Below are 14,484 nucleotides of genomic sequence, written 5' to 3' on the forward strand. Positions count from 1 at the left end.
TCCTGTTTTGTGGTTTTTCTCTAGAAAAACTGCACTTTAAAATCCTAACCAACTTAAGCATATACTAGGCAAATTCCGGTTATGAATAAGTATTTTTAGTGACATTTGCAGTTATTGTGAGTTATTCTCAAAGCTAGATGACATAGAATTGTGATGTATTTGTTACATTTTTATAATCTTTATAGTGAATCCATGTTATTGTTATATTGCGTTTAAAAGGTATATATCAAATTTTCAGTTGCCTTTTTGTAGTAACAGAATAAGATTAAGGTATGTTTTTATTTAATATAAATTAAGTGTTAATAGAATTAAGAAAAGTCAAGTTTTATTATGTTTAGGCTTGAATGGTTTTTAAGTTTAGTTTTATAACTTGCATATTCTTTTGAGGTAAAGTTTTGTTATTTCCTTTTGTTATAATTAATTTTATTAGGTTTAAATATAGTTTAATTGAAATTGTTTTATGTTTTATTGGAAACTGCAATGTGTAGTTATTTTCCTAGAGAGATGACGATAGCTGCAACTGAAACAGCTGTGATAGAATGTTGATGAACACCTGCTTGTGGATAGAAATGAATGCAGTCTGTGACACCCTTGACTTCATCAGGAGTTCTATTGTTTGTTGCAATCTCTGCAGTTTTTGTTTGTTATAGCTTTCTTATTTTTCAGTGTTTCCAGAATTTTAAGATGTACCATTGCTGAGGATCAGCTGCCATGGGAGAGGCTTCAGATTAAACCAACTGCTGAATGGTTTAATTGGTCTGGTACCTAAGGTTTCTGATAATTTGCTTTGTACAAATGCATTTTAACAGTTTGCTGTGCTTTAAGCATCTCATAGCTGCTCCTATTGAGAACCTTGTTTTAGAAATGAGTTAAGAGGCATCTTTCCAGTTTAAAGCCTGAGGCCCTGGCCAAGCCTTGACTTTACCTGGTCAGAATGTTTGCCAACAGATCCAGATGTTTTTTGCACCAAATCACTATTTGAGTCATTTTTTGACTCAGCAATTTGACCCTATTGATATGACAGCTGGATCAATTTTGAAGTGGGCTTGGAGAATCATTTCCGGAGGTGGTTATCCAATCCTTCACTGATTTTTTTTGTTGTTTCTCTTTGTTTGCAGACTATAAGATGCTGGTGCAGTGTTTTAGTAGTGGTAATTTTATATTATATATGTTATTAATAATGTTTATGATTTGATTGATTTTTAACTGCTATAAGTTCTTATTCATTGTGTATATGGTTTTGTGTTGATGTGTATGACAGAAGTACATCTCATTTTTATTTTTTTTAAGAAAACAGAGGAAATTGATGCCTTAGAAGCATTTGTATGAATGTAATTCATTAACTTCAAGGAGAGAAGTGCCTGTGTTTTGTTGACAGGTTCCAAAAGGTCACTGTCCATCTGACCAGACTGTCTGCCTCTGAACACATGAGATCCAGTGAGCAGAGAAGTCACCACACAGCCTTAGTACTCCAGACATGTATCAGAAGTGGACCTGTCAGGACACAGTTGTGTCTGAACACTACACAGACAGTTGCCAACAGAAATTTTATGTTGTTACTATGATGTTGTGTCTCTACCAATTTTTTCAGTTATCTTCTGTTTTAAGATTTAGAAGGATGTGAAGAACAACCTGAACACCGAAGCCCTCAGTCACCGATCAACTGCCAGCTGACATCACAGGAGCAGTGAATGTTCCAAGACTGAATCGTGTTAAATCATAGTCTGTTTGTGAGAGAAATTCTGTAGAAGATCGAAGAAAAGTGTAGAAACTCCATCTAACTGTATATAAAGCAAATTGTAGTTGTGTGTTTACCCTTTCAGCAAATTGGTTTCACTCTTAGACTACATATATACCAGAGCACGTGTGTTAAAAGCAGTTAGATAATAGTTTAAGATAGAGTTTAGCCTGTACAATAATTATTATGTTAGTATAAAGTATAAGTATTCCCCCTTCAAGAGCTAGTGTAAACATCTTTGAAAGTTCATTTAACGTTAATGCCTTAATTGTGAGTCTGCAGGCATGGTGTCATTTGCATGGAACAAACTGCTTATAGTAATTGTGCTGTGTATAGTCCTGACCAACTGTCTGCTAACTAACATCCAAAAGTGACAGAACATATGGGTCACTCTAGCACATTGAACTGGCCAAAAATCAATGTGTCTAAGCCTAGCCACACCTGGAGATCCTTTTCACACCTGTCTCGTAGGAGTCCCTGAATGGGATCCTCAAGCATTTAAAGGTTTAGTTAGTAACGAGACTCGACTGATTGGCAATGTTGCAAGAGTGCAGTCGCACTGTTGGCTTCACATTAAGACAACTTGAAGCCTGCCAGCAAGCAAAAATTATCAAAGTTCTCAATGTAACCATAGAGCCCCCAGAAGAATTAGATTTGTTAGGTGCCACCAATACCTCAGGTGAATGAATAATGTTTGAACCCCCAACAAAAGCCATTCTAACAAAGTAATGCAGCACTGAGCTGCAGTCAACCCTATGGCTGATCTCGTTACTCACACTGAAAGTAAAGCCTTTATTCACGGTGCAATCTCACAGGACAATTACCAAAGCGATTACCTCATTCAATATTCCTAATCTGTGGAGATAGAGCATGGAATGGAATTCCTGCTAATCCACATAGAGGACCCTGTTATCTTGGGAAACTTTGTTTCCATCCAAGCTTACACCAATTGCTGAATGTAGCTGATAAAATAAAAAACATCAAACAGTCAAAGTGAAGCCTGAATGAATTAAGGGTTAGCAACTCTAAAATGGCTCGCTTGTTAGACTAAGAAAGAATTGAATTTAACATCCACAATGTTAAGTGAACTTTCAGCTGATGTGAGTAGTGTACGTCATGCAGTATTACAAAATCGAGCTGCAATTGATTTCTTGCTCTTAGCACAAGGACATGGTTGTGAGGAGTTTGAAGGCATGTGCTGCTTGAATCTTACTGATCATTCAGTTTCCATCCATGGGCAACTACAACAGCTACAGGATGGGTTACATGCCCTGAAAGAAGATGGTGACCCCATTGGAAGTTGGTTCGCCAGCTGGGGCATCACTGGATGGTTGAGGTCTCTTGTGCTAGAAGGAGGACGGACTTTACTTATAATGTTAATCGGGATGACAGTTTAAGTTGTATGTTATCTTGTCTTCATAAAAGTATAGAATGAAGCCTGGTTTGTGCAAAAAGAGAAAGGGGGAATTGGTGCTATATTTTATATATTAGTAAAGGCCTGTCTGCACAAACCAGTCTTTGAAATAAGTCGTGATATTAAAGGCTAAACTCCTTGAAACCTTCCTGCAGAAGAGAGAGTAAAGCAAAACAATAGCCTTGTGTACAGGAGAAAAAATGTTAACTTATGTGCATTAGCCAATAGTAATTTGCTTGGCCCATGGACCCTGTAAAACCCTATATATGTGTGCTAAAGATAGAAATAAACAGCGTTCACTTTTACTTCTGTGAAGGGTTGTGAACAGCTGGCCGTCTCTCAATACATATCCTCCTCATCTGCACAGAGAAGTGGGGAATCCCATAGCCCTGTAGCATGGGCTGCAGTTCCTCTTGATCTTCTCAGAAAGAAAGAGACCCACTTCAAAAGGTCCTGCTTCACTTTTAGGAGACCACATCCAAAATGGGACATGTTCAGGGATTTCTTCCACACAAAAGGTAATAGGACAGAAAGTATTGCTGGTATTTAGCTCCCCAAGAGGACTTGATTTGGAAGGTCCAAATTTTCACTTGTAGTGTAAAAGCTCATCTGTAGAGTCCAAAGCCTTCTTTAGAAAGTCCAAAGGGTCTTCCTGGGATCCAAACCCTCTCAGTAGCTTCCACAGATCTCCTCTCTTGGACCAAAACAAATGAGGCTCTGAACCCTGCAGATGAAGCTTTCGACCTTCCAAATAAGACCTGGAGCCTTCAAAATGATGCTTTAAGCCCTTCAGATGAGTTGTGGGGTTTGTGCCTTAACAAGGTCAGTTCAGACTTAAACCAGGATGTTTTGGACATTAAAAATGAAATTATAGTTCCTAAAAACAACACCAAAATATAGATACTAAAAGAATAGCCTTAAAATTGAGGTATTACACCCTAGAAATAATTTGTTTTAGTTTCCCAATGAGGCTTTGGGCATGATGAACATAAGGCTTTGAGCCCTCAGTGAGAAGTCTGCACCCTAAAATGAAGCTTTAACATGCTCTCCTGAGAGGTAGAATCCAAAGAATTCTGGTGCTAAAAAGCCAGAAGGGATGAGAGAGCCAGGGTGAGAGAGAAGCTGGGTGGGGCCTAGCAGCCATCCAAGGTGCACCCAGCACTGTTTGTGGAGGTGTTCCTTTGGTATTGCTAGTTCAGGGTCAGCCTGAAACTCACCTTAAACGGCAGAGAAAATTCATTGGAAATGAACCCTAAGAGTCCAGGTGATTTGCTCTACAAACCACATGGACACATTCCAGTACGTGGGAAGAACGGAACAGAAACCCTCAGCACTGTGAGTGTGCCAGCCAAATCAATGACCAGGTGTAACAGCATGCTTGGAATGGTAGGGTGACACTACCTTCTGAAAGGTCTCTCCAGCGAGAAGGCTCTCGGCCAGGCAGCAGACACTCCATACACTCAGCCACAGATAGCTTGCAGCAGTAGAAGAGGCAAGAGGGGCTTTTGGTATGGTAATTCAGAGGGGGTTTACTTGCCACCATTCCAGGGAGAACCAGGTACCAAAGGCAGAAAACAATGGAGGGTCCAGAATTATATTTGGGTAAAGGGGGGCGGATCATAGGGTGAGGGTCCAATAGGGATGTGGTGCAAGAACCAATGGGATAACAGGGGCAGAGCAATGCACCAAACTGGGGCCAGTGGGAAAACAGAGAAGGGACAACTTTCCAGAGGGTAGACATAAAAGCTAGAAAGGGGAGGGAGGGCCAATGTGCCAGCAAGGTATAGAGAACTGGGGTACATTAACATGACGATGCAAAGAACTATGGGGGAAGGCCTTTTGCTTCCACGTTACACCTTGGAGGCTTCCCTCCATGCCATCAGTGTGGGCTCCAAAGCCTCCACAACTAGGCTTATAGCCCTCAGCAGGTTTTAATTCCCCTGGCTACTGCAGATTCAGGAAGAGACAGTAGCTTCATTGGTGGGGGAACCCTTTGCCAGGGGAGGTCCACTGACTTCCAGTTGTGAAAGGTGCCTGGGTTGTGGTAGCCACAGGATTCTGTGGGCACAACAGGAGATGTCCCCATTCAGCCCTCTGTCACAAAGGGGCAGAGATGTAGCACCTGTCCAGCCACTGTGACCTCACCTGCCCAATGCTTGGTATTCTGAGGAGCAGACCAGCAAAGACTGAACTGGTCTTCAGGATAACTCATCCTTTCTTTGTTACTTGAAAGTCTGCACCTTTTCAAGCATTCTCTGTCTTTGGCAGCAACTACAAGCACCAACAAAATGATTCTGACAGTTAAAGCTGTTCTGTAGGTCGCATTTGGGGTTTTTTAATTTTCAAGCTACATTTATTTTCTTTCTCAACAGGAGATGGGTTTAATTCTGATCTGATCTCTCTGGAGGAGGATCTGGATCCTTTGTCATCCACAACTTTTCCATCTGTGCCTGAGAGGAGCAACAGCTGCAACAGGAAATAATCCCTGTAACAGTTTTTCCAGCAGTCTTGAACTTTGTGAATGCCCACAGGCAACATGGCTGGTGCTTCGTTCCTGAGTGTCAGTGCACTAACAAACTAGTGTGAAATCTGGGGTGTTTCCTGAGAGCAGCCAGACTGACCCAGGTGACTTTGGTTAGATGCAGGAAAATGCATTTGGTCACTCTGTCACTAGTGCACAAGACTTTGAAAGAGGACATTGCTTATAGAAAGACCTGACACGTGTAGGTACTTGCTTGTTCTTTTCACGTTACAATGATGAAAAAGGAACTGATTATCCAAGGCTCTAGAGGGAAAGGAAGGTAGACTGGGGTCCAGAAATCAGAGTCGGAGTTTGTTGGACTTTTGGCAGACTAAGCAGGGGAACAGACTGTTTTCCAAAACTGTTTCCATACCAGTAGATGTAAATGGGCTGTTAGGCTTTCCCCAGTGTTTCTGTGATGGTGGTTAGAGCTGTTGTCCTTGGTGCTCCGGTAGAGAACTCAACATTTGAATGTGCTTTCAAGTGACAATATTGTCACATCTCATCAAGTATCATTTCCCTGCAGGCATTTCTGAGGGAATGGCTCAGCCACAAAGGATCCTCTTTCCCCCGGAGGAGATTTGCATGGACTGGCAGCAAAGACAGAGACCTGGAGCAGGACTCTGCAACCTGGGCAGTACTTGCTACATCAATGTCATCCTACAGTGCCTGACATACACACCCCCTTTAGCCAACTACCTGCTCTCTCGTGACCATAGCCAGTTGTGTGAGTACTTTCAGCAATATTTCCTTGTAAATCTCTTGAGCTCATCCTAAGGATTACAGAACCTGGAACTGTATTTAGGACAGTAGCCCTTCTTTGTTAGCCCCATGAGCTTGTGTTCAAAGAAGAAGCCATTGTTCCATTGTGTGTGTCCACAGATGACACAAGATGTGTGTCCATCTTCAGGAAGGCACCTTTTTCTGGCCTGGTATCTCTGTCCCTGCAAGTTAAATCCTCTTGGCTTATTGCACCAAAAACTTGTGACAATTTCTAAAGAATGTTTTCCCTGCACTAAAATGTTCTGGGCTTGTTAGGAATGATTGAAGTGGTTGGATAGATGGGCAGACTCCAGTAAGATGAAGTTTAATAAGTCCAATTGCCAAGTCCTGCATTTTGGCCACAATAACCCCCTGCAACGCTATAGGCTGGGGATGGTGTGGCTGGGCAGTGCCCAGACAGAAAGGGACCTGGGGTTACTGGTTGACAGCAGCTGAACATGAGCCAGCAGAGTACCCTTGTGGCCAAGAGGGCCAATGGCATCCTGGCCTGTATCAGGAACAGTGTGGCCAGCAGGAGCAGGGAGGTCAATCTTCCTCTATACTTAGCACTGGTGAGGCCACACCTCGAGTGCTGTGTCCAGTTCTGGGCCCTTCAGTTTATGAAGGATGTTGAGATGCTTGAATGCATCCAGAGGAGGGCAACAAGGCTGGTGAGGGGCTTGGAACACAAGCCCTATGAAGAACGACTGAGGGACCTGGGGCTGTTTAGCCTGGAGAAAAGGACACTCAGGGGTGACCTTATCACTCTCTACAACTTCCTAAAAGGTGGTTTGAGTCAGGTGGGGGTGGTCTCCTTTGCCAGGCAACAACAGAGAGAATGAGAGGACAGTCTTAAGCGGCACCAAGGGAAATTTAGGTTGGATGTTAGGAAAAAGTTTTTTTACTGAAATTGTGGTAAAGTACTGGAATTGTCTGCCCAGGGAGGTGGTGGAGTCACCATCCCTGGATGTGTTTAAAAAGAGACTGGATGTGGCATTCAGTGCCATGGTTTAGTTGAGGTGGTGTTAGGGCACGGGTTGGACTCGATGATCTTGAAGGTCTCTTCCAACCTAGTGATTCTGTGATTTTGTGACACTGCCAACTTGGGAGAAGAGAAGACTGTTCTTAGAATTTCAAGATCTTCATTAGGTTTCTCAGTGCTAGGGATGGTGTACTAACCTGAAGAGCTTCTCTCCCTCCCTCCCTCCCTCCCTCCCTCCCTCCCTCCCTCCCTCCCTCCCTCCCTCCCTCCCTCCCTCCCTCCCTCCCTCCCTCCCTCCCTCCCTCCTCCCTCCCTCCCTCCCTCCCTCCCTCCCTCCCTCCCTCCCTCCCTCCCTCCCTCCCTCCCTCCCTCCCTCCCTCCCTCCCTCCCTCCCTCCCTCCCTCCCTCCCTCCCTCCCTCCCTCCCTCCCTCCCTCCCTCTTCAGGTCATCGGCAAGGTTTCTGCATGATGTGCATCATGGAAGCACATGTTAGGAAAGTCCTGCACTCTTCAGCCAATGTCATCTGGCCTAGGGCTGTCGTCAGGGACCTCAAATGTAAGTAATTTCATATGCTTTGATAGGTTCTCTCCCTTTCTTGTAGGTGAGAACTACTAACTTCTTTCTTAGTCATAGGAGAAGAATTTGAGCCTGACATGGCTGGAGATGCCTATGAGTTCTTATGCTGTGCTCTTGAGGCCATGCAGAAAGCTTGTCTGAGAGGAAGCAGCGAGTAAGCATAAGTAAATAGTCTTTCCCATGTTCCCAAGCACACTGGACTCCTTGGATGTGCTCCCATCAAGGAAAACCCTAGGCCCAGGGCTTTCCAAGCTAACCTCTTGGATGAGGAGGGGATAACTCTGCCTTGCCATTTATTTCCAGTGTGGACATCTCTTCTCAAACAACTACCATCATCCATCAAATATTTGGGGGCTTTTTGAAATCCAGAGGTAATGTTTCCACAGCTATTGTTCTCCTTGGCATTTTTTCATCCTTCTGTCTGTCTATGATAAATGGCTGGTCCTGTAACTGGCACAATTGGTAACATGAGCATAAATTGTCACCATCATTCAACTTTCTCCTTCACTCAGCATTTTGATTTTCCTTCCAGTCACATGCTTGAGGTGCCAAGCAGTTTCTGATTCCTACAAAGCCTTCCTGCATGTCCTTTTGGATATCAAAGTAAGAGGGCTTGCAGTTGTGCTTCAAGATATCCAAGGCCTCTGCAGCTTTCCAGATCCAAAGAATTAGTCTTAAAAATGGATCCTGCAAGCACAAGGGAGGTTGGTGGTGGGTGGGAAGGAGAACGCACCTCTTTTTACAAAGACCATGGCACTCATCACCCCATTCTAGAGGAAATTCTTGATGGCTCCTCCCTCCCTCCCTCCCTCCCTCCCTCCCTCCCTCCCTCCCTCCCTCCCTCCCTCCCTCCCTCCCTCCCTCCCTCCCTCCCTCCCCCCCTCCCCCCCCCCCCTCCCTCCTCCTCCCCTCCTCCCCTCCCTCCCTCCCTCCCTCCCTTCTTCCCTCCCCCCCCTCCCTCCCTCCCTCCCTCCCTCCCTCCCTCCCTCCCTCCCTCCTACTTCTTGTTGACTCCTTGGAACAAGGAGTTCCGGCATTGGTATTTCCCACAGCTCAACAGCTCCTTTCTCACTTGTCCAGGAACCCTCATCCCTCACCACAGCTCTGGAGGACTTTGTGACACCCAAGGAGCTGGATGGAAAATACTGCCTCAAATGTAGCAAGTAAGATGATTTATAACAACATATTAACACTTGATTCTCTGTGAAGGAGCTGCATGTAATGAGCAGAATCATCTTCTCATGGAGTTTTAAGAACAATAATGAGATACTGTATTTTTTTTTATGTGACCTTATGTCATGGAATAGTCTTAAAATACTGTAAGGATATGTGAGACACAAAAGCTTTTCTGGTCTTGTTGGGCAAAGACAGAGTGCATTTCAGCACCTGGCTCTGCTTTTGTTTCAAGGTGTGAGAAGAAGGTAACTGCCTCTAAAAGGGTTACAGTTCATCGTGTGCCCAAGGTCTTCACAGTGTGCCTGGAAAGAGCTGCCGATCACACAGGCAAGAAGATAAGCAAGGTGTGTATGCAACTGCAGTGCAACTTTCTCTTTGCAGCAAGATATTCCCCAAAGCATTCTTTTGGAAGCTGCTCGTGTTGGGGTTTTTGTGTTCTGTTATGGGGAGAGAAGAGTACCTATGAGAAGACCACCCTGGACTCTGCTCCAACAGAGCTGCTTTGGCTGAGAACAGTTTCTTGCTGCCCAAACCATTATGTGCTGAAGGGATATTTCATGTGATAGTTCAGGATAGTTTCTGAGCCCACTTGGTCTTTCTGTAGATTGTTGAGTATCCCGAGTACTTGAATCTTCGGCCATACATGTCTGACACAGCTGGAGAACCCCTCCTCTACTCCTTATATGCTCTTGTGGTGCACAGTGGTGACACCTGTCTTGATGGACACTTCTTCTGCTACACAAAGGTAAAGAGCAACTTCTCTCTTGACAGCAACTTGTGCTGGGAAGACAAATTTCCTTCTCAGTGTTAAAGGTATCCAAGGCTTTTGGGAGAGAAGGTCTCCTTCAGGGCTGATTTGGATTTGTTTTGGTGTACTCTTTGTTCAGCTGTTCTCTCTCTTTGATGTTGTGGAGAAAACCTGCAGTTCCTTTCCAGACATGGATGACTTTCTTTGCAGGCCAGCAATGGACTATGGTACAAGATGGATGATGAGACTGTGGATAATTGTGGCATCCATGCAGTTCTCAGGCAGCAAGCCTATTTGCTGTTCTATGCCAGGTAATAATCAGGGTCATGTGCTCAGAATATGTTTCCATTTCCTGGCTTTGCTGTTTGTCTTCTCATCCTCCTGGGTGTTTCTGTCATAGGAGACAATTCTTCACTGCTAACTTCAGTGCTGTCAATTCTGAACTATGTCATATCAGTCCTTCTCTTGATGGGCTTTAGGGTACTGGCCTCTGTAAGCTGCTTCTTGTGTGCTCTCTGAAACTACGTCATGTTGAGAGGACGTAAAGGGGACTCCAAGAATGATGGAGAGGGATTCTTTATCAGGGAATGCAGTGATAGGACTAGAGATAAAATTTCAAAGTGAAAGACAGTTTTAGGTTATTACTAGAAATAAATTCTTGCCTGTGAGGATGGTGAGGCACTGGCAGAAGTTGTCTATGAGCTTCTCTAATGTGTGGCTGCCCCATTCCTGGAAGTGTTCAAGGCCAGGCTGGATGAAGGTTGGAGTAACCTGTAGATATCTCTGCTCATGGTAGGGGGAGGTGGAACTAGATGATATGTAAGGAACCCTCCAAACCAAACCTTTCTAGGATTCTGTGAAATGGAGGCTGTAGGGAGAAGAGAAATGAGGACTTGTTCTGACAGGGGCAGACCTGGTGGGAAGACCCCCATCAAATTTTCCATTGGTGATCCTGGTGAAATCTTTTCTCTGCTGTAGAAACCACTCCAAGAAAATTACTGAATCCCAGAGGAGCCTGCAAAAAATGCCCTAAATAGAGATCACTTTTTTTTTTTCCTCCAGATGCTCTGATTTGAAAATGGGAGGAATGATGGCTTCCTCTCTGACACCATCCTATGCCCATTTCTTCTTCAGTCAGTGGGAGGCTAGCAGTGAGCAGGCAGGTTCTGCAAGGACACATGGTCAACCTGGTAGGACTGTGTCAATGCACTGCCAGAGGACAAGTGCCAGGGAGAGGATCCAGAATCGATCCCTGCAGTGGGGAAAGGATCACTGCAGCTTGTTCATAAACAGCACTGACTCCAACAACTCAACAGGGAGGAAGAGAAAGAGAACTAGTCCTCCAGGTCATGACCATGCTCTCAAGGATGGCACAGTTTCAGAGCCCTTCAACAGTCGGTGGGCTCCTGTACCCAGTGGTTCTTGGGTACAACACCTGCCAAGACAGAAAGAGCAAATCCAGTCCTCACCACAGGGCTATGATCTTTGCAGACAGCTTGTGGAGATCATGGACTACCGCCAGTCAGTGAGGAGGAGGAGGAGGAGGAGCTGGTGGGGAAGAAGCCCTCCACATTGTGACCAAGACCCAAAAGATGATACACTGGAAGGGTCCTTGAATGTGAGTTCCAAGGGGGCTACTGCACCCAGTGCTTCTCAGAAGCAATCCCTGCCAAGGCAGAGAAAGCAGGGCAGATCACCACAGCAGGGCTATGATCTCCGCAGACAGTTTGTGGAGAACACAGACTACCACCAGTCAACAAAGAGGAGGAGGAAACACTCATTTGGAACAAACAGGCAGAAAAGACAAAGGCAGAATTAAAATCCCTTGTTAGCCTTGTGTATATAATTTGCAAGGTGTTTACTTCTCTGTAGGTTTTGGGGCAATTGGTGGACATGCCTTCTGTGGGATGTTTGTGTAATAGGATTTTGAAAGCTGCATGCTTACATGTGCCTAACTGGCAATCCCTTTTTTAAATATGGAGTTCAAGTCACTTGAAAGGACATGAACTGGATGAGCCAACAGTGACAGGGACTGAAAAAGGCTGAATGGCTGGGCCCTGAGGGTGCTGCTTAGTGCCACCAAGTCTATTGTGGTGCCAGGAACAAACACTGTTTCCCAGGAATCAGCACTGGGATTGATCCTGGTTAACATCTTCCTCAGCTGTCTGCTTGGGCAGAGGACAAGCTCAGCAAATTGGCACATGACAGCAAACTGGAAGACTGGTGCTTAGGCCAGGGGTTGTGCTGCTGTCCCTGAGGGACCTGGGCAGGCTGAATAGGTAGGCTGGCAAGGACTCCTTGCAGTTCAGGAAGGGTGTTGTAAAAGGTGTTGAGCACCAGCAGAAGCTACTGAGTGAGCACCTGGAAATTCCATCCTTGGACATATTCCATAGTCCTCTGTGCAAGATCATGGACAAGTGTCTGCAGGTGCCCCTGTTTGAGAAGAGGGATGGGAAAGCCCTGGTTCACCCTCCAGGTGATCTTCCTCCTATGCTCAAGGTGCTTGGGATGCCTAAAAGAGAATCCAGCCAGCAGTGTTGTACCCTAAGGTGACCATCAACAGCTCCACCAGGAAGCTGGAGCCTATGGAGACCCTAGGCCAGGGCAGACTCCTGGCAGTTTCTGTGCCCCCAGCAGAGCACCCATGAGTCACTGGACCCAAAAAATGTACATATGGGACCTAAAAGTAGGTGTTTCTTCTCTAAAAAGGAAACTTCCATAGAATTCTCAAATCACAGAATCACAGAACAGTAAGATCCTAGAATATTTTGCGTTGGAAGGAACCTTAAACATCATCTAGTTCAAACTCCCTTGTCATGGGCAAGGACATGTTCTACTGGACCAGGTAGCTTCAAGCTCTGTCCACCTAAGCTCACTAACATTTAATATGAAGCTCAAAACTGCACACCTAGGCAGCACAGAATCTAAAAAATATGAAAGTTAAAACTTAAGGCATCATTTCCCCCCTTTAGAGGCTTGACAAGGTTTTTACCTTGTTGAGTCTCTATTCTAAATATCTACTAATAATAGATATTTAATAGCATAAATATCTAACAGTAGTAAACAGCTAAGAATAATAAACATCTGTGTCTTGATTTGAAAGACAGGTGTCTGCTAGGGAAGACAGGAGCATCCCTTGGAATGAAAAATGTAAACCCCCTCCCTCCAAATTGTTATAATTTTGAAATTAAGGGGCTCTCAAGCAAAGATATAGGGACAGGAATAACAGTTCTTTACTGGTATGTCTAATAAAGCAAACAAACAGCAACTACAGCATTAACAACAAACAGAACCAGGAACCCAGTGACAGCCTTCCCAGCCGCAGGCACTTTCCCCATTGGTGCAGTTCCGCTCACAGCCGGCAGGGGCGCTGATGCTCCCAGTGGACAGGGCAGGTGTGGTGATTCCCCCGCGGCACTGTAGCGTGGGATCGGGGAGCACGCGGTAATGGCAGCTTTATCTGAGACAGGAAGGGATGGAAGAGAGGCTTTGCTTCACAAACTTTGCTCCCCAACTCCCATCTTTCTGCCTGTCCAAATCTCCAGGTATCCCCTTCCCCCTCCTCAGAGTTTGGCCACTCTTGTTTTTCTTAAGTACCCATAAGTACCCAATAGTTAGTTTCCTAACAACTTATGGGAAAAAAATTCTATAAATACAAAAGAAAGAAACCCAGCCCTCAACAATCTAAAAATAATAAACATCTAATAACATGTAAATAATTAGTAGTAAATAAATATCTAACACTAAATAAATATCTAATAACAGTAAATATCTAACACTAGATTAATATCTGACACTAGATAAATATATAGTAATATAAATAATTACATAAATATCTAATAATAACAATTGAATAATCTAATAAAATAATATCTAATAATAATTATAAACATAATAATAATAATAATAATAAACAGTAATAAACATCTAACAGTAGCGATGTCTTGCACAGTTTGGTATCATGCCAAGAAGTATAATGATTATTATGATTCTTTAGGCACAGAAGGGGAATAATTTAAAGCAGCTTTTCTTCTACATCAGTCTCTCTTTTTGCAGTCTCTTTTTATCAGTCTGTCTTTAGTTGTTTCAGGAGCAGAAGCTTTCTTAGTTCTGGAGTAGTGAATCCAGGGCCCTTTGCCAGCCACTTTGCCTGCAGTGAGGGTGGTCAGCCGAACTTGGAATGGTCCTCTCCACTTGGTTTGCAGAGGATCACTGTCCCACCACTTAACATAAGCCCAGTCTCCAGGTTAGAAGGGATGTGCTGGTCTGTTCAGTCCTATGGGTCTGGATAGGACAATGTAAGTCTGGAGCTTCTGCAAAGGGGAGAATCTCTGCAAGTCAAGTTTCTTCTACATGTGAATTTCACCTGGAATATGCAGAATCTGATATGGTCTGCCATATCATATCAGTATGGTATCATATCAGTACCATATCATACGAGTATTTCATAGGGACTGATGTTACCTCTCCACCTTGATTGTATGCGGATTCTCAGTAATGCTATAGGCAAGGCTTGAACCCATGTCATGGATGTTTCCTGACAAATTTTGCTCATTTGTGATTTGA

Source organism: Pseudopodoces humilis, chromosome 28 (assembly GCF_049639895.1).
Source record: "Pseudopodoces humilis isolate 2021_Gansu_Grassland_sample_001 chromosome 28, ASM4963989v1, whole genome shotgun sequence".
NCBI lineage: Eukaryota > Metazoa > Chordata > Aves > Passeriformes > Paridae > Pseudopodoces > Pseudopodoces humilis.